The sequence below is a fragment of the Ranitomeya variabilis genome, chromosome 2 (genome assembly GCF_051348905.1).
Source record: "Ranitomeya variabilis isolate aRanVar5 chromosome 2, aRanVar5.hap1, whole genome shotgun sequence".
Classification (NCBI taxonomy): Eukaryota; Metazoa; Chordata; class Amphibia; order Anura; family Dendrobatidae; genus Ranitomeya; species Ranitomeya variabilis.
In genome coordinates, this window is record NC_135233.1 from 516,451,121 (window position 1) to 516,471,120 (window position 20,000).

Sequence of the window (20,000 nt, forward strand, 5' to 3'; positions counted from 1 at the left end):
GAAGTTGAAATGGCTTCAGGAAATGTTGGCGTTTTCTTCCTGAATCATCTTTTCTTGTGTTTTTCAGAATTTCCTACAGCGGTTTGTAAGCATTTTTGGTGGTGTTTCTCTAAAATTATTTTGGGCATCTTTTGAGTCTGTTTTTGTGGCTTTTCTTTGTAGCTCACAAAATGCACCAAAAGTCTCTCAGGAACATTGAAGGAGTTTTCCTAACCTTGCCATTGAATTGTATTATAAGTATGGAGCTCTTCTAAATGAAAAACACCTGAAGAATGATATGCTTATTTTAGTTAACCGCTTGGCATTTTTTGAAACTTGATGTGGTTAAAAGACGCCCAAAAGCCTGATAATTAGTGTTGAGCATTCCGATACCGCAAGTATCGGGTATCGGCCGATACTAGCGGTATCGGAATTCCGATACCGGGATTCCGATACTTGCCGCGTATCGGATACCGGAATCGGAAGTTCAATGATTCAAAATTCAGAAATTCAGCCAATGAGAAAGATTCCAAGTGTGGGCACATCCTGTTTAGCATGGAGGGCATGAAACTACTGGCAAGGCTGTGATTGGCTGCTGAAATGATGTCATGATGCAGTTTAAAAGTCGCTGGCGCCATTTTGCGATCACTCTGCTGTGAATTCAGTTAGTGACAGGACGCTGTTTGCTGACTGAGGGACAGTTTAGAGATAGCGATTTGCTTCTTTGTGCTTTCCAAAGGCTAATTTAGCAACCGCTGTGTTCACCTACTATTCACCTTCCTTTTGCCTTGTAGCGCTGTTTTCACAGCGATCTGCAAGGTCTCTCTGTGTGTGTGTGTGTGAGTGCAGCCCACTCTCTAGTCTGAGTGCAGCCACATAGGCCATCCATAGCTGGTTGTATTCAGTTCAGGGAGGGTGGTTCATTGCCTCATACTGTTCTTTTTTTTTTTTTTTTCAAGTAGTGTAGTCTGCTGCTAATTTATTCAAAAAAATCCTATTAGTGTCTTTCCACCCGTCTCCAGCTAATTTGTGGAAAAACACTACATAGGATAAAGTAGAGGAGGGTTTTTGGGCCTTGCAGCGCCGTTTACGGCTGTCTGCACGGTCTCCGTGTGACTGCAGCTCGCCCTGTAATCTGTGAGCAGCTATAGCCTGGTTGTCTCCAGCTCAGGGTTTTTCACTGCGTCATACCGCCAAATCAATTTTCTTTTTTTTCAAAGTAGTGTAGTCTGCTGCTAATTTATTTTAAAAAATCCTATTAGTGTCTTTCCACCCGTCTCCAGCTAATTTGTGGAAAAACACTACATAGGATAAAGTAGAGGAGGGTTTTTGGGCCTTGCAGCGCCGTTTACGGCTGTCTGCACGGTCTCCGTGTGACTGCAGCTCGCCCTGTAGTCTGTGAGCAGCCGTAGCCTGGTTGTCTGCAGCTCAGGGTTTTTCACTGCGTCATACCGCCAAATCAATTTTCTTTTTTTTCAAAGTAGTGTAGTCTGCTGCTAATTTATTTTAAAAAATCCTATTAGTGTCTTTCCACCCGTCTCCAGCTAATTTGTGGAAAAACACTACATAGGATAAAGTAGAGGAGGGTTTTTGGGCCTTGCAGCGCCGTTTACGGCTGTCTGCACGGTCTCCGTGTGACTGCAGCTCGCCCTGTAGTCTGTGAGCAGCCGTAGCCTGGTTGTCTGCAGCTCAGGGTTTTTCACTGCGTCATACCGCCAAATCAATTTTCTTTTTTTTCAAAGTAGTGTAGTCTGCTGCTAATTTATTTTAAAAAATCCTATTAGTGTCTTTCCACCCGTCTCCAGCTAATTTGTGGAAAAACACTACATAGGATAAAGTAGAGGAGGGTTTTTGGGCCTTGCAGCGCCGTTTACGGCTGTCTGCACGGTCTCCGTGTGATTGCAGCTCTATCCGTTGTCAGTTCAGCCCCCAAAAAAATAAATAAATAATAAAGTTCACCAAACACACCAGTTACACCACTTTACATTTGTGTAGGCCACATTAGCTCATATTAAAGTCTAGTCCACACTTTAGAAAATTAGTGTTTCTTATACCTGTTAGGAGGAGTTGCTCAGGAATAAGCACACAAAGCCGTTAGTACTTTTCTGCTTATCTTTATCAGTCAACCAAGATGAAGAAGGCAGTGAGTAAGGCACGTGGGCGTGGGCGTGGGCGCGGAGCAGGGAGGGGACGTGGGGATTCTGTGCCTGCTGCGGGCACCGGTGAGTCATCAGCACCCACTTTCACAAGGGAACAGTCGTTCATGCGCAGCTTTGTCGCCGAGCGCCGTACACCGCTGCTGCGTGAAGACCAAATTGAAGCCGTTGTGGGATGGATGGCAGCTAATGCATCAACTTCCATTAGTGCCACATCCTCTCAGACACAGAGCACTGGAGAGCAGCCATCTGTCTCTTCACCACCTGCAAAATTGCCCAGGCAGACAGAGATCCCAGGACAGGAGCAGTCTCTACTTCTGTTCTCTGAATCATCTCTTGGCTTGGAAACAGGGGGCCAGCCAAGCAGCATTGGAGAAATGGAAGAAGAGGCAGGGTGCAGTGATGCCCAACCGCTTTTTCTGTCTTCCTCTGAAGAGGCGGGTGGGCCAGTGGCTCCGGTCACCACCTCGCAGGCCGCATCAGCTGATGATGACACTCAGGTGCCACTTACTGGTGCGTGCTCTGCTGCTGAGACTACCCAGGAGGAGCAGTTGGGGGCAGAGGGTAGTGTAGATGATGAGGTCCTTGACCCATCTTGGCGTCAGGGACAGGAAGGTGGTGGGAGCAGCTCTGAGGAAGAGATTCCCCGTACGGCCCAAAGAGGGAGAGGGAGGGGGAAGACTGCGGATCCTGCAGCCTCCGCTTTGGCACCCGTAAGGAGCATGTCTCTTCCAAAAGTCAAAAGGGGGGCTCCCAAGACTTGCAGTGCCTGGTCCTTTTTTGACACAGTTGCAGATGACATTTGCTATGTCAGATGCAAGGTGTGTCATCAAAAAATCAAAAGAGGTCAAAAAGTCGCCAACCTCAATACCTCCAACATGTGGAAACATGTGCGCAACAGGCACCCGGCGGAGTTAGACAAACACACTGAAGAGCTAGGCCAACCAACAGCGGCAGCTACCACCTCTTCAGCTCGTGTTGCCTCTTCCTCTAGCTCACACGCAGCTGGTTCGGCTTCCTCCCAGGATCGCCGTGGAAGAACCTCTGGCCCTGTTGTCCAGAGACCCGCTGTCATTCCACCCGCAGCACCACTTTCCCAGTCAACCACACACTCCCAGCCCAGTCTACAGCCATCGGTAGTACAGGCATGGGAGAAAAGGCGGCCTTTCTCGTCAAACCACCCACGAGCACAGGCTCTGACTGCAGGCATTGCCAAACTTCTGTCACTGGAAATGCTGTCATTCAGGCTGGTGGAGACTGACAGCTTCCGTGACTTGATGTCATTGGCAGTCCCACAGTACAGTGTGCCCAGCCGCTTTTACTTCAGCAGGCAAGCCGTCCCTGCCCTGCACAAGCATGTTGAGGGACACATAAAACACGCGCTACTGAACGCCGTCAGTAGCAAGGTCCACCTCACCACCGATGCGTGGACCAGTCAACATGGACAGGGGCGATACCTTTCCCTCACTGCCCATTGGGTTAATGTAGTTGAGCCGGGTACAGACCGTGCGAGTGGCGCAGGACGTGTCCTGCCCACTCCAAGGATTGCAGGAATCCATTCTGTACGCATTGACTCCTCCTCTTACACCAGTTCCTCAGAATCATCGCTGCAGGAGCCGTCACAGTCCACCTCCACATGGACCCGTGATGAACGTGTACCTGTTACGACCGACATGAGCACAGCCGTGGCCAAACGTCAACAGGCCGTCTTGAAATTAATTTTTTTGGGGAATCGTAGCCACACAGCGCAGGAGCTCTGGAATGCCATCAAGCAGGAGAGCGATGTGTGGTTTGAGCCAGCGAATCTCCAGCCAGGCATGGTAGTGTGTGATAATGGCCGAAATCTGGTGGCAGCCCTGGGCCTCGGCAACCTCACTCACATCCCATGTCTGGCACATGTGCTCAATTTGGTCGTGCAGAGTTTTTTGAGGGACTATCCGGATCTTGATGCACTGCTGCACAAGGTCCGCCTAGAGTGTGCTCACTTGCGGCGTTCCAGCACGGCAAAAGCGCGCATTGCGGCTCTGCAGCGCCGACACCGCCTGCCGGAACATCGCATCATATGTGACCTACCTACCAGGTGGAATTCCACGTTACATATGTTGGAGCGGTTGTGTGAGCAGCAGCAAGCTGTAATGGAGTACCAGCTGTATCAGGCGCAAAAAAGTCGCAGTCAGCGCCGTACAGACTTCACAACCACAGAGTGGGCCACTATGAAGGATGTCTGCCAGGTTTTGCGTCCCTTTGATTATTCCACGCGGATGGCGAGTGCAGATGATGCACTAGTCAGCATGACTGTCCCCCTTATCTGCCTGCTTGAAAAATCACTGCAAGCGCTAAGGGATGATGTTGTGGAAGAGGTGGAGGATGAGGATTCACCACTTCCATCATCTTCTGGACAGTCAGCGCCACGTGGTTCCTCACAAACGCGTAGGCAGGGGACAGTTTGTGAGGAGGATGAGGAGGAGTCAATAGAGGAGGAAGACATCCGTCCAGAGGAGGGAGTTCCCGAATTGTCCAGTACTCAGTCTGTACAGCGAGGGTGGGGTGATGACGAGCGGGCAGAGATCACGCCTCCAGCTGGGGACAGCGTTTCTTGGGCAGTTGGCAGTCTGCAGCACATGGTGGATTACATGCTGCAGTGCCTGAGAAACGACCGCCGCATCGCCCACATTCTCAACATGTCTGATTATTGGGTGTTCACCCTCCTCGATCCTCGCTACCGGGACAACGTAGAAAGCCTCATCACACCGTTGAACCGGGAGCGAAAAATGCGGGAGTACCAAGACACACTGGTCAGTTCCATCATCTTCTCCATTCCAACTGAGAGAAGTGCTGCTAGTGCATTCCAAAGCAGCTCAGTGCGTCCAGGCAGTGGTGGAGGCTCTGCACAAAGAGGGAGCAGAAGCAGTGCCTCTGCCCAAGGCAAGACCAGTATGGCCCAACTGTGGCACAGTTTTCTGTGCCCGCCACAAAAGTCTACACCATCACAGACGGCTCCAGTCAGCAGGAGGCAACGGTTCCGTCAGATGGTGACAGACTACATGTCTTGCCCTCTTGCTGTACTCCCAGACGGCTCTTCCCCTTTCAAGTTTTGGGTCTCAAAGCTGGATACATGGCCAGAGCTAAGCCAGTATGCATTGGAGGTGCTGTCTTGCCCTGCGGCCAGTGTATTATCGGAACGTGTCTTTAGTGCTGCAGGTGGTGTACTAACTGACCGTCGCATGCGACTATCCTCCGATAACGTTGACCGGCTTACTTTCCTGAAAATGAACAAGGCCTGGATCTCGCAGGAATTTGCCACTCCTCCTCCTGATTAAATAATTAGGTCACTGTATACGTTATCCAGGTCTCCTGTTGTGTTCATCTTTCTACCACCTGAACTTAAATTCCTGGGCTCCAACACCGCCAGTTGAGGCTCAGATGTGCCGTCTGCACAGTCAAAACATACGACCCAGTGTTATTGGGTTTCAGTAACGTCAGCTGATCCCCAGCTGTGTAGCCGGCAATGTGTCATGCGACCGCCACGCTGACACAACAACTGAAATGTAAGGGAATCTGTCCCCCCCCCCCCCAAGGCGTTTGTTACTGAAAGAGCCACCTTGTGCAGCAGTAATGCTGCACAAGGAAAAAGGTAGCTATTTTGGTTTTGCTCCTTGCACACGCAAAACTTAACACTTATAAAATTGTGTCCACTGATACCGTAAAACCGTCCCGGAGGTGGGACTTTCCTTCGTAATATGACGCAGCACAGCCATCATTACTACCCCCCCGCCGACACGCCCCGGCTCCTCAGCGTTGTTTGATTCCGTCCCGTAGCCTGCGCTGTTATGTTATCCCGTGGCCAGGCACACTTAGCGCTGCCCGTCTTCTGGCATCATTTGGTGTCAGGCTGGCTGCGCCTGTGCGGCCACGCTGGCCGAGAGCCCGCCTCGCAGTGTCTTCTGATTTAATCCCACTGGGGGCCTGGGATCTATGGACATGCGCAGTGCATATCTGAACCTCCACCTCTCACTCATCTCCCTATGGCTTCTTCAGACTGTTCGGTGTCAGCTGGTCCCTAATAGCATGCCACGGCCGTGACACCGCACAGTCTGAAAAAGAAGCCGTAGGGAGGGGAGTGAGAGGCGAGGATATGCACTGCGCATGGCCATGGATCCCAGGCCCCCAGTGGGATTACATCAGAAGACACTGCGAGGCGGGCTCTCGGCCAGCGCGGCCGCACAGGCGCAGCCAGCCTGACATCAAATGATGTCAGAAGATGGGCAGCGCTAAGTGTGCCTGGCCACGGGATAACATAACAGCGCAGGCTCCGGGACGGAATCAAACAACGCTGAGGAGCCGGGGCACGGCGGCGGGGGGGTAGTAATGATGGCTGTGCTGCGTCATATTACAAAGGAAAGTCCCACCTCCGGGACGGTTTCACGGCTTCAGGGGACACATTTTAAAAGTGTTTAGTTCTGTGTTTGCAAGGAGCATGATGAAAAGAGCCACCTTTTCCTTTTGCATCTTTTGTGCTGCACAAGCTGGCTCTTTCAGCTACAAACGCCTTGGGGGGGGGGGTTAAAGGTTCCCTTTCGACTTTCTCAGGCTTCGGCCTACATTGTGTTCCTCTGCTTTTCCACCTGTCCCTGGGCTCCAACACCGCCAGTTGCCGTCCAGAAGTGCTGTACGCACAGTCAACAGTCGCTCCTCTGTTATTGGGGTTCAGTAACGTCAGCTGTTCCCCTGCTGTGTGTGTGGCAATCCCTCCTACCTCCTCCAACCTCCTCCTCCTCCACCTGTCCCTGGGCTCCAACAACGCCAGTTGCCGTCCAGAAGTGCTGTACGCACAGTCAACAGTCCCTCCTCTGTTATTGGGGTTCAGTAACGTCAGCTGTTCCCCTGCTGTGTGTGTGGCAATCCCTCCTACCTCCTCCAACCTCCTCCTCCTCCACCTGTCCCTGGGCTCCAACAACGCCAGTTGCCGTCCAGAAGTGCTGTACGCACAGTCAACAGTCCCTCCTCTGTTATTGGGGTTCAGTAACGTCAGCTGTTCCCCTGCTGTGTGTGTGGCAATCCCTCCTACCTCCTCCAACCTCCTCCTCCTCCACCTGTCCCTGGGCTCCAACACCGCCAGTTGCCGTCCAGAAGTGCTGTACGCACAGTCAACAGTCCCTCCTCTGTTATTGGGGTTCAGTAACGTCAGCTGTTCCCCTGCTGTGTGTGTGGCAATCCCTCCTACCTCCTCCAACCTCCTCCTCCTCCACCTGTCCCTGGGCTCCAACACCGCCAGTTGCCGTCCAGAAGTGCTGTACGCACAGTCAACAGTCCCTCCTCTGTTATTGGGGTTCAGTAACGTCAGCTGTTCCCCTGCTGTGTGTGTGGCAATCCCTCCTACCTCCTCCAACCTCCTCCTCCTCCACCTGTCCCTGGGCTCCAACACCGCCAGTTGCCGTCCAGAAGTGCTGTACGCACAGTCAACAGTCCCTCCTCTGTTATTGGGGTTCAGTAACGTCAGCTGTTCCCCTGCTGTGTGTGTGGCAATCCCTCCTACCTCCTCCAACCTCCTCCAACCTCCTCCTCCTCCACCTGTCCCTGGGGTCCAACACCGCCAGTTGCCGTCCAGAAGTGCTGTACGCACAGTCAACAGTCCCTCCTCTGTTATTGGGGTTCAGTAACGTCAGCTGTTCCCCTGCTGTGTGTGTGGCAATCCCTCCTACCTCCTCCAACCTCCTCCAACCTCCTCCTCCTCCACCTGTCCCTGGGCTCCAACACCGCCAGTTGCCGTCCAGAAGTGCTGTACGCACAGTCAACAGTCCCTCCTCTGTTATTGGGGTTCAGTAACGTCAGCTGTTCCCCTGCTGTGTGTGTGGCAATCCCTCCTACCTCCTCCAACCTCCTCCTCCTCCACCTGTCCCTGGGCTCCAACACCGCCAGTTGCCGTCCAGAAGTGCTGTACGCACAGTCAACAGTCCCTCCTCTGTTATTGGGGTTCAGTAACGTCAGCTGTTCCCCTGCTGTGTGTGTGGCAATCCCTCCTACCTCCTCCAACCTCCTCCTCCTCCACCTGTCCCTGGGCTCCAACACCGCCAGTTGCCGTCCAGAAGTGCTGTACGCACAGTCAACAGTCCCTCCTCTGTTATTGGGGTTCAGTAACGTCAGCTGTTCCCCTGCTGTGTGTGTGGCAATCCCTCCTACCTCCTCCAACCTCCTCCTCCTCCACCTGTCCCTGGGCTCCAACACCGCCAGTTGCCGTCCAGAAGTGCTGTACGCACAGTCAACAGTCCCTCCTCTGTTATTGGGGTTCAGTAACGTCAGCTGTTCCCCTGCTGTGTGTGTGGCAATCCCTCCTACCTCCTCCAACCTCCTCCTCCTCCACCTGTCCCTGGGCTCCAACACCGCCAGTTGCCGTCCAGAAGTGCTGTACGCACAGTCAACAGTCCCTCCTCTGTTATTGGGGTTCAGTAACGTCAGCTGTTCCCCTGCTGTGTGTGTGGCAATCCCTCCTACCTCCTCCAACCTCCTCCAACCTCCTCCTCCTCCACCTGTCCCTGGGCTCCAACACCGCCAGTTGCCGTCCAGAAGTGCTGTACGCACAGTCAACAGTCCCTCCTCTGTTATTGGGGTTCAGTAACGTCAGCTGTTCCCCTGCTGTGTGTGTGGCAATCCCTCCTACCTCCTCCAACCTCCTCCTCCTCCACCTGTCCCTGGGCTCCAACACCGCCAGTTGCCGTCCAGAAGTGCTGTACGCACAGTCAACAGTCCCTCCTCTGTTATTGGGGTTCAGTAACGTCAGCTGTTCCCCTGCTGTGTGTGTGGCAATCCCTCCTACCTCCTCCAACCTCCTCCAACCTCCTCCTCCTCCACCTGTCCCTGGGCTCCAACACCGCCAGTTGCCGTCCAGAAGTGCTGTACGCACAGTCAACAGTCCCTCCTCTGTTATTGGGGTTCAGTAACGTCAGCTGTTCCCCTGCTGTGTGTGTGGCAATCCCTCCTACCTCCTCCAACCTCCTCCAACCTCCTCCTCCTCCACCTGTCCCTGGGCTCCAACACCGCTAGTTGCCGTCCAGAAGTGCTGTACGCACAGAGCCAAACACCTCGCCAATGTGTTAGTGGGGTTCAGCACCGCCAGCTGTTCCCCTGCTGTGTATACGGCAACGTGTACTGCGACCGCCACGCAGGCACAACAAGTTAAATGTAAGGGAACCTGACCCCCCCCCCCCAGGCGTTTGTTACTGAAGGAGCCACCTTGTGCAGCAGTAATGATGCAAAGGGAAAAAGTGCCTCTTTTCGTGATGCTCCTTGCACATGCTGAACCAAACACTTATGAAATGTGTCCCCACACAGCGTTAAACCGTCCGGTAGGTGGAACTTTCCTTTGTCGTGTGACGCAGCACAGCCATCATTTTTACCCCCTTGGCGCCGTGCGCCCCCTCCTCAGCGTTGTTTGAATCTGTCCCGGAGCCTGCGCTGTTAGGTTAGCCCTTGGCCATGCACACATGTTGCGCTGCCCGTCTTCTGACCTCATTTGGTGTCAGGCTGGCTGCGCCTGTGCGGGTGCGTGTTGTGAATTTGGATTCTGGGCTCCCCCGGTGGCCGCTTGTGGAATTGGACTTGTCATCCTCCTTCCTGTTTCACCTGGTTCCATCAGTAGTGGGTGTCGCTATTTAAGCTCATTTCTCTGGTGGTTTCTTGCCGGTCAACAATGTTATCTGATGCCTCTCAGTGCTTGTTCCTGCTTCTAGACAACTACTAGATAAGTTGGACTTTTGTCCATGTTTTGTTTTGCCTATTTGTTCCAGTTCACAGCTGAAGTTTTGTTACTGTGTCTGGAAAGCTCTCGTTGATCAGGGATTGCTACTCTGGCGTTATGAGTTAATGCCAGAGTTTAAGGTAATCTCTGGATGGTGTTTTGTTAGTGTTTTTCTGCTGACCATGAAAGTATACTATCTGTCTTCTGCTATCTAGTAAGCGGACCTCAAATTTGCTAAAGACTATTTTCCTGCTGCGTTTGTTGTTTCATCTGAACTCACCGTCATTATATGTGGGGGGCTACTGTCTTCTTTGGAATATTTCTCTAGAGGTGAGCCAGGTCTTATATTTCCCTCTGCTAGCTATTTAGGTCTTAGGCCAGAGCTGGGCATCTAGCGATAAATAGGAAATGCTACCTGGCTATTTCTAGTTGCGCGGCAGGCTTAGTTCATGGTCAGTATAGTTCCATCTTCCGAGAGCTTGTCCCTCTATAGGCTTGCTATGATCTCTGCCTGCAGAGATCATGACAGTTTGACCGGCCAATAAAGTGTTAAAGACCCAGGTTGAGAAAGGAGAGTTATAAGAAGTCTGCTGGAATTTTTTTTTTTTTTTTTTTTTCCTCCAGTCTGCCTTGCTGCAGTCTTTTTTCTCTCTCTCCTCCTAATCTCTGTATGGCTCTGTGTGCACCTGACAATAATGGATCTCCAGAGTGTAACTGCGGGTTTGAATAATCTCATTACGAAAGTACAAAATTTACAAGATTTTGTGGTACATGCTCCGGTATCTGAGCCGAGAATTCCTTTGCCGGAGTTCTTCACAGGGAATAGAGCTAGCTTCCAGAATTTCCGAAATAATTGTAAGCTTTATTTGTCCCTGAAGTCTCGTTCAGCTGGAGACCCTGCTCAGCAGGTTAGGATTGTGATTTCCTTGCTCAGGGGTGACCCTCAAGATTGGGCCTTCCCATTGCCACGGACGCCTATGTTGACTCTGGCGCCGCTCTGAGTCTTATGGATTGGTCCTTTGCCAATCGTTGTGGTTTTGATTTAGAGCCTTTGGAGACTCTTATTCCTCTGAAGGGGATTGACTCCACCCCATTGGCTAATAATAAACCACAATACTGGACACAAGTTACCATGCGTATCTATCCGGATCACCAGGAGATTATTCGTTTCCTGGTGCTGTATAATTTACATGACGATTTGGTACTGGGATTGCCATGGTTGCAGTCTCACAACCCAGTCTTGGACTGGAGAGCAATGTCTGTGTTGAGCTGGGGATGTAAGGGTATTCATGGGGACTTACCTTTGGTTTCTATTTCGTCGTCCATTCCCTCTGAAGTCCCTGAGTTCCTCTCTGATTATCAAGACGTCTTTGACGAACCCAAGCTTGGGTCGTTACCTCCGCACCGTGAGTGCGATTGTGCCATAGATTTGATACCGGGTTGTAAATATCCAAAGGGTCGTTTGTTTAATCTGTCTGTGCCGGAACATGCTGCTATGCGGGAATATATAAAGGAGTCTTTGGAAAAGGGACATATTCGTCCATCTTCTTCTCCCTTGGGAGCTGGGTTTTTCTTTGTCTCAAAAAAAGACGGCTCTTTGAGACCATGTATTGATTATCGGCTTCTGAATAAGATCACTGTTAAGTATCAGTACCCATTGCCATTGCTTACTGATTTGTTTGCTCGTATAGAAGGTGCTAAGTGGTTCTCTAAAATTGATCTTCGTGGGGCGTATAATTTGGTGCGGATCAGGCAGGGGGATGAGTGGAAGACCGCATTTAATACGCCCGAGGGCCACTTTGAGTATTTGGTCATGCCTTTTGGTCTTTCTAATGCCCCTTCAGTTTTCCAGTCTTTTATGCATGATATTTTCCGCGATTTTCTGGATAAATTTATGATAATATATCTGGATGATATTCTGATTTTTTCTGATGACTGGGACTCTCATGTCCAGCAGGTCAGGAGAGTTTTTCAGGTTCTGCGGTCTAATTCTTTATGTGTGAAGGGGTCTAAGTGCGATTTTGGGGTCCAGAAAATTTCCTTTTTGGGGTATATTTTTTCTCCCTCTTCCATTGAGATGGATCCCGTCAAGGTGCAAGCTATTTGTGACTGGACTCAGCCCTCCTCTCTTAAGGGTCTTCAGAGATTTTTGGGCTTTGCCAACTTTTACCGCCGATTTATTGCTGGTTTTTCGGATGTCGTTAAACCACTGACTGATTTGACCAGACAAGGCGCTGATGTTGCTAATTGGTCCCCTCATGCTGTAGAGGCCTTTCAGGAGCTTAAGCGCCGTTTTGCCTCTGCCCCTGTGTTGCGTCAGCCTGATGTGAATCTGCCTTTTCAGGTTGAGGTTGACGCTTCGGAGATCGGAGCTGGGGCAGTGTTGTCGCAGAAAGGTTCCGACTGCTCCGTCATTAGGCCTTGTGCCTTCTTTTCTCGCAAATTTTCGCCCGCAGAGCGGAATTATGATGTTGGGAATCGGGAGCTTTTGGCCATGAAGTGGGCGTTTGAGGAGTGGCGCCATTGGCTCGAGGGGGCTAGGCATCAGGTGGTGGTATTGACTGACCACAAAAATTTGATTTATCTTGAGACTGCCAGACGCCTGAATCCTAGACAGGCGCGCTGGTCTTTATTTTTTTCTCGCTTTAATTTTGTGGTGTCATACCTACCGGGTTCTAAGAATGTTAAGGCAGATGCCCTTTCTAGGAGTTTTGACCCGGACGCTCCTGGTAATTCTGAACCCACAGGTATCCTTAGGGAGGGAGTAATTTTGTCGGCCGTTTCTCCTGATCTGCGGCGGTCCTTGCAAGAGTTTCAGGCGGATAGACCGGATCGTTGTCCGCCTGATAGACTGTTTGTTCCGGATGATTGGACCAGCAGAGTCATCTCTGAGGTACATTCTTCTGCATTGGCAGGTCATCCCGGAATTTTTGGTACCAGGGATTTGGTGGCAAGATCCTTCTGGTGGCCTTCCCTGTCACGAGATGTGCGAGTCTTTGTGCAGTCATGTGACGTTTGTGCTCGGGCCAAGTCTTGTAGTTCTCGGGCTAGCGGACTGCTGTTGCCCTTGCCTATTCCTAAGAGGCCTTGGACACACATCTCGATGGATTTTATTTCAGATCTGCCTGTTTCCCAGAAGATGTCTGTCATCTGGGTGGTCTGTGACCGTTTCTCTAAAATGGTCCATTTGGTTCCTCTGCCCAAGTTGCCTTCTTCTTCTGAGTTGGTTCCTCTGTTTTTTCAGAATGTTGTCCGATTGCACGGTATTCCTGAGAATATTGTTTCTGACAGAGGTACCCAATTTGTGTCTAGATTTTGGCGGGCATTCTGTGCTAGGATGGGCATAGATTTGTCTTTTTCATCTGCTTTTCACCCTCAGACTAATGGCCAGACCGAGCGGACTAATCAGACCCTTGAGACATATCTGAGGTGTTTTGTCTCTGCTGACCAGGATGATTGGGTTGCTTTTTTGCCATTGGCAGAGTTCGCCCTCAATAATCGGGCCAGCTCTTCCACCTTGGTGTCCCCGTTTTTCTGTAATTCGGGGTTTCACCCTCGATTTTCCTCCGGTCAGGTGGAATCCTCGGATTGTCCTGGAGTGGATGCGGTGGTGGAGAGATTGCATCACATCTGGGGGCAGGTTATGGACAATTTGAAGTTGTCCCAGGAGAAGACTCAGCGTTTTGCCAACCGTCATCGTCGTGTTGGTTCTCGGCTTTGTGTTGGAGATTTGGTGTGGTTGTCTTCTCGTTTTGTCCCTATGAGGGTCTCTTCTCCTAAGTTTAAACCTCGGTTCATCGGCCCTTATAGAATATTGGAGATTCTTAATCCTGTTTCTTTCCGTTTGGACCTCCCTGCGTCCTTTTCCATTCATAACGTTTTTCATCGGTCGTTATTGCGCAGGTATGAGGTACCTGTTGTACCTTCAGTTGAGCCTCCTGCTCCGGTGTTGGTTGAGGGTGAGTTGGAGTACGTTGTGGAGAAAATTTTGGACTCTCGTGTTTCCAGACGGAGACTCCAGTATCTGGTCAACTGGAAGGGTTACGGCCAGGAGGATAATTCTTGGGTCAATGCATCTGATGTTCATGCTTCTGATCTTGTTCGTGCCTTCCATAGGGCTCATCCTGGTCGCCCTGGTGGATCTGGTGAGGGTTCGGTGCCCCCTCCTTGAGGGGGGGGTACTGTTGTGAATTTGGATTCTGGGCTCCCCCGGTGGCCGCTTGTGGAATTGGACTTGTCATCCTCCTTCCTGTTTCACCTGGTTCCATCAGTAGTGGGTGTCGCTATTTAAGCTCATTTCTCTGGTGGTTTCTTGCCGGTCAACAATGTTATCTGATGCCTCTCAGTGCTTGTTCCTGCTTCTAGACAACTACTAGATAAGTTGGACTTTTGTCCATGTTTTGTTTTGCCTATTTGTTCCAGTTCACAGCTGAAGTTTTGTTACTGTGTCTGGAAAGCTCTCGTTGATCAGGGATTGCTACTCTGGCGTTATGAGTTAATGCCAGAGTTTAAGGTAATCTCTGGATGGTGTTTTGTTAGTGTTTTTCTGCTGACCATGAAAGTATACTATCTGTCTTCTGCTATCTAGTAAGCGGACCTCAAATTTGCTAAAGACTATTTTCCTGCTGCGTTTGTTGTTTCATCTGAACTCACCGTCATTATATGTGGGGGGCTACTGTCTTCTTTGGAATATTTCTCTAGAGGTGAGCCAGGTCTTATATTTCCCTCTGCTAGCTATTTAGGTCTTAGGCCAGAGCTGGGCATCTAGCGATAAATAGGAAATGCTACCTGGCTATTTCTAGTTGCGCGGCAGGCTTAGTTCATGGTCAGTATAGTTCCATCTTCCGAGAGCTTGTCCCTCTATAGGCTTGCTATGATCTCTGCCTGCAGAGATCATGACAGGTGCGCTGGCCGAGATCCCGCCTCGCAGTGTCGTCTAATGTAATCCCACCGCGGGCCTGTGATCCGTGCCCGTGCGCAGTGCATATCCTCTCCTCTCACTCCCCTCCCTACGGCTTCTTCAGACTGTGCGATGTCAGCTGGTCCCTAATAGCATGCCACGGCCGTGACACCGCACAGTCTGAAAAAGCCGTAGGGAGGGGAGTGAGAGGAGAGGATATGCACTGCGCACGGGCACGGATCACAGGCCCGCGGTGGGATTACATTAGACGACACTGCGAGGCGGGATCTCGGCCAGCGCACCCGCACAGGTGCAGCCAGCCTGACACCAAATGAGGTCAGAAGACGGGCAGCGCAACATGTGTGCATGGCCAAGGGCTAACCTAACAGCGCAGGCTCCGGGACAGATTCAAACAACGCTGAGGAGGCGGCGCACGGCGCCAAGGGGGTAAAAATGATGGCTGTGCTGCGTCACACGACAAAGGAAAGTTCCACCTACCGGACGGTTTAACGCTGTGAGGAGACACATTTCATAAATGTTAGGTTCCGCATGTACAAGGACCATAATTAAAAGAGCTAAGTTTACCTTTTCCAGCATTAGTGCTGTACACAATGGCTCTTTCAGCTACAAACGCCTGGGGGGGGGGGGTTAAAGGTTTCCTTTCAACTTGCTCGAGTGCAGGCTTCGGCCTACACTCCGCTCCCCCTGCTCCTCCTGCTGACCCTGGGCTCTAACACCGCCAGTTTTTGCCCAGATGTGCTAGCTGCACAGAGAAAAACACCAGCCAATGTGTCAGTGGGGTTCAGCACCGCCAGCTGTTCCCCTGCTGTGTAGCCGGCAACGTGTCCTGCGACCGCCACGCAGACACAAGAACTGAAATTGAAGGGAACCTGTCCCCCCTCCCCCAGGTGTTTCTATGTTTTACAGCTACCTTGAACAGCAGTAATGCTGCATGTGTTCAAGGTGGCTCAGAAACTTATTCTCCTTGCCCATGTTGAAGTGAACACGTCTAAAATGTGTCCTCTGTGACCATTAAAACGTCCCTCAGGTGTGATTTGACTTTGTATTGACACACGCAACAAGCTCCTTGGTAACGCTGCCCGTCTTCTGGCATCATTGTTTGGCTGGCTGCGCCTCTGCGGCCGCCCTGACCCACACAACAGCCCTCGTTGTCTTATTTAATGGGACTGCGAGGGTGTGATTGATGGGCAGGATCAGTGCATCAGTTCGCCTGTCCCTCCTCTCCTTCCGCCTTCTTCGGACTGTGCGGCTTCATGGCCGTGGCATGCGATAAGGGATCAGATGACGCCGCACAGTCTGAAGCGGGTGTAAGGACCCGAGTGTGAGAGGCCAACATATGTGCTGCGCCAGGCCCTGAATCCCAGCCCCGCAGTGTTTTAACAATGTTAAGACACTGCGGGGCTGGGATTCATGGGCATCGCGAACCGCACCGGCCGACATTACATGATGCCAGAAGATGGGCAGCGCTAACGGCGCTAGGCCAGGGGATAACACGACAGCGCAGACTCCTGTACAGCAAATAACAATGCTCGGGAGGCTGCACCCAGCACCAAGGTGGGATTCTTGACACCTGTGCTGCGTCTCATTACAAAGGGAACTCTCGCCTCCATTACACAGTTTGACTGTATAAAGGGCTGAATGTTATACGTGTTCCATTCAGCGTGTGCAAGGAGAAAAATTACAAGAGCAACCTTTGACTTGCGCAGCACTGCTGCTGCATAAGCTGTGGCTCTTCTACTTTGTAACCCCTGAGGGGGGGTTAAAGGTGACTTTTGAAATCGGTTCAATTAGGCTTCGGCCTACACTCTGCTCCACCTGCAGAGCCCGGGCTCCAACAACGCTAGTTGCTGTCCGGAAGTGCTGGCTGCACAGAGCCAAACACCTCGCCAATGTGTCAGTGGGGTCCAGCACCGCCAGCTGTTCCCCTGCTGTGTAGCCGGCAACGTGTCCTGCAAAAGCCACGCAGACACAACAGACCCAAAGCTGCCGCCAGTGCAGGCTTCGGCCTACACTCCCCTCCCCCTGCTCCTCCTCCTCCTGCTCCTCCTCCTGCTGACCCTGGGCTCTAACACACCGCCAGTTGGGGCCCAGATGTGCTAGCTGCACAGAGAAAAACACCTCGCCAATGTGTCAGTGGGGTCCAGCACCGCCAGCTGTTCCCCTGCTGTGCAGCCGGCAACGTGTCCTGCAAAAGCCACGCAGACACAAGAACTGAAATTGAAGGGAACCTGTCCCCCCTCCCCCAGGCGTTTTTACGTTATCCAGCCACCTTGTACAGCGGTAATGCTGCATGTGTGCAAGGTGGCTCAGAAACGTATTCTCCTCGCACATGTGGAACTGAAAACACGTCTGAAATGTGTCCTCTGTGTGACCATTTAACCGTCCCGGTGGTGTGACTTTCCTTTGTAATGACACGCTGCAACCCCCTTGGTAGCGCTGCCCGTCTTCTGGCATCATTGTTTGGCTGGCTGCGCCTCTGCGGCCGCCCTGACCCACACAACGCCCCTCGGTGTCTTATTTATTGGGACTGCGAGGGTGTGATTCATGGGCAGGATCAGTGCATCAGTTCGCCTGTCCCTCCTCTCCTTCCGCCTTCTTCGGACTGTGCGGCTTCATGGCCGTGGCATGCGATAAGGGATCAGATGACGCCGCACAGTCTGAAGCGGGTGTAAGGACCCGAGTGTGAGAGGCCAACATATGTGCTGCGCCAGGCCCTGAATCCCAGCCCCGCAGTGTTTTAACAATGTTAAGACACTGCGGGGCTGGGATTCATGGGCATCGCGAACCGCACCGGCCGACATTACATGATGCCAGAAGATGGGCAGCGCTAACGGCGCTAGGCCAGGGGATAACACGACAGCGCAGACTCCTGTACAGCAAATAACAACGCTCGGGAGGCTGCACCCAGCACCAAGGTGGGATTCTTGACACCTGTGCTGCGTCTCATTACAAAGGGAACTCTCGCCTCCATTACACAGTTTGACTGTATAAAGGGCTGAATGTTATACGTGTTCCATTCAGCGTGTGCAAGGAGAAAAATTACAAGAGCAACCTTTGACTTGCGCAGCACTGCTGCTGCATAAGCTGTGGCTCTTCTACTTTGTAACCCCTGAGGGGGGGTTAAAGGTGACTTTTGAAATCGGTTCAATTAGGCTTCGGCCTACACTCTGCTCCACCTGCAGAGCCCGGGCTCCAACAACGCTAGTTGCTGTCCGGAAGTGCTGGCTGCACAGAGCCAAACACCTCGCCAATGTGTCAGTGGGGTCCAGCACCGCCAGCTGTTCCCCTGCTGTGTAGCCGGCAACGTGTCCTGCAAAAGCCACGCAGACACAACAGACCCAAAGCTGCCGCCAGTGCAGGCTTCGGCCTACACTCCCCTCCCCCTGCTCCTCCTCCTCCTGCTCCTCCTCCTGCTGACCCTGGGCTCTAACACACCGCCAGTTGGGGCCCAGATGTGCTAGCTGCACAGAGAAAAACACCTCGCCAATGTGTCAGTGGGGTCCAGCACCGCCAGCTGTTCCCCTGCTGTGCAGCCGGCAACGTGTCCTGCAAAAGCCACGCAGACACAAGAACTGAAATTGAAGGGAACCTGTCCCCCCTCCCCCAGGCGTTTTTACGTTATCCAGCCACCTTGTACAGCGGTAATGCTGCATGTGTGCAAGGTGGCTCAGAAACGTATTCTCCTCGCACATGTGGAACTGAAAACACGTCTGAAATGTGTCCTCTGTGTGACCATTTAACCGTCCCGGTGGTGTGACTTTCCTTTGTAATGACACGCTGCAACCCCCTTGGTAGCGCTGCCCGTCTTCTGGCATCATTGTTTGGCTGGCTGCGCCTCTGCGGCCGCCCTGACCCACACAACGCCCCTCGGTGTCTTATTTATTGGGACTGCGAGGGTGTGATTCATGGGCAGGATCAGTGCATCAGTTCGCCTGTCCCTCCTCTCCTTCCGCCTTCTTCGGACTGTGCGGCTTCATGGCCGTGGCATGCGATAAGGGATCAGATGACGCCGCACAGTCTGAAGCGGGTGTAAGGACCCGAGTGTGAGAGGCCAACATATGTGCTGCGCCAGGCCCTGAATCCCAGCCCCGCAGTGTTTTAACAATGTTAAGACACTGCGGGGCTGGGATTCATGGGCATCGCGAACCGCACCGGCCGACATTACATGATGCCAGAAGATGGGCAGCGCTAACGGCGCTAGGCCAGGGGATAACACGACAGCGCAGACTCCTGTACAGCAAATAACAACGCTCGGGAGGCTGCACCCAGCACCAAGGTGGGATTCTTGACACCTGTGCTGCGTCTCATTACAAAGGGAACTCTCGCCTCCATTACACAGTTTGACTGTATAAAGGGCTGAATGTTATACGTGTTCCATTCAGCGTGTGCAAGGAGAAAAATTACAAGAGCAACCTTTGACTTGCGCAGCACTGCTGCTGCATAAGCTGTGGCTCTTCTACTTTGTAACCCCTGAGGGGGGGTTAAAGGTGACTTTTGAAATCGGTTCAATTAGGCTTCGGCCTACACTCTGCTCCACCTGCAGAGCCCGGGCTCCAACAACGCTAGTTGCTGTCCGGAAGTGCTGGCTGCACAGAGCCAAACACCTCGCCAATGTGTCAGTGGGGTCCAGCACCGCCAGCTGTTCCCCTGCTGTGTAGCCGGCAACGTGTCCTGCAAAAGCCACGCAGACACAACAGACCCAAAGCTGCCGCCAGTGCAGGCTTCGGCCTACACTCCCCTCCCCCTGCTCCTCCTCCTCCTGCTCCTCCTCCTGCTGACCCTGGGCTCTAACACACCGCCAGTTGGGGCCCAGATGTGCTAGCTGCACAGAGAAAAACACCTCGCCAATGTGTCAGTGGGGTCCAGCACCGCCAGCTGTTCCCCTGCTGTGCAGCCGGCATCGTGTCCTGCAAAAGCCACGCAGACACTTGCTCTTGTACCTTCTGCTCCCCATCCTGGTTCCAGTACCGTCAGCTGGTTCCGGGCAGAGCCTTTGGCTTAGGTGCCTCCCTTTGGTATCCGAGTTCCACCAACGTCAGGTGGTCCTTGGTAGTGCTTTCAGGCACGGGTACCTCCTGCTTAGTAACCGGGTTCCAGTAACGTCAGCTGGTCCTCGGTAGTTCCATTGGCTCTTGGACCTTCGGCTACCCATCCGGGTTCCAGCACCGTCAGCTGGTTCTCGGCAGTGTCTTTTGCTCTTGTACCTTCT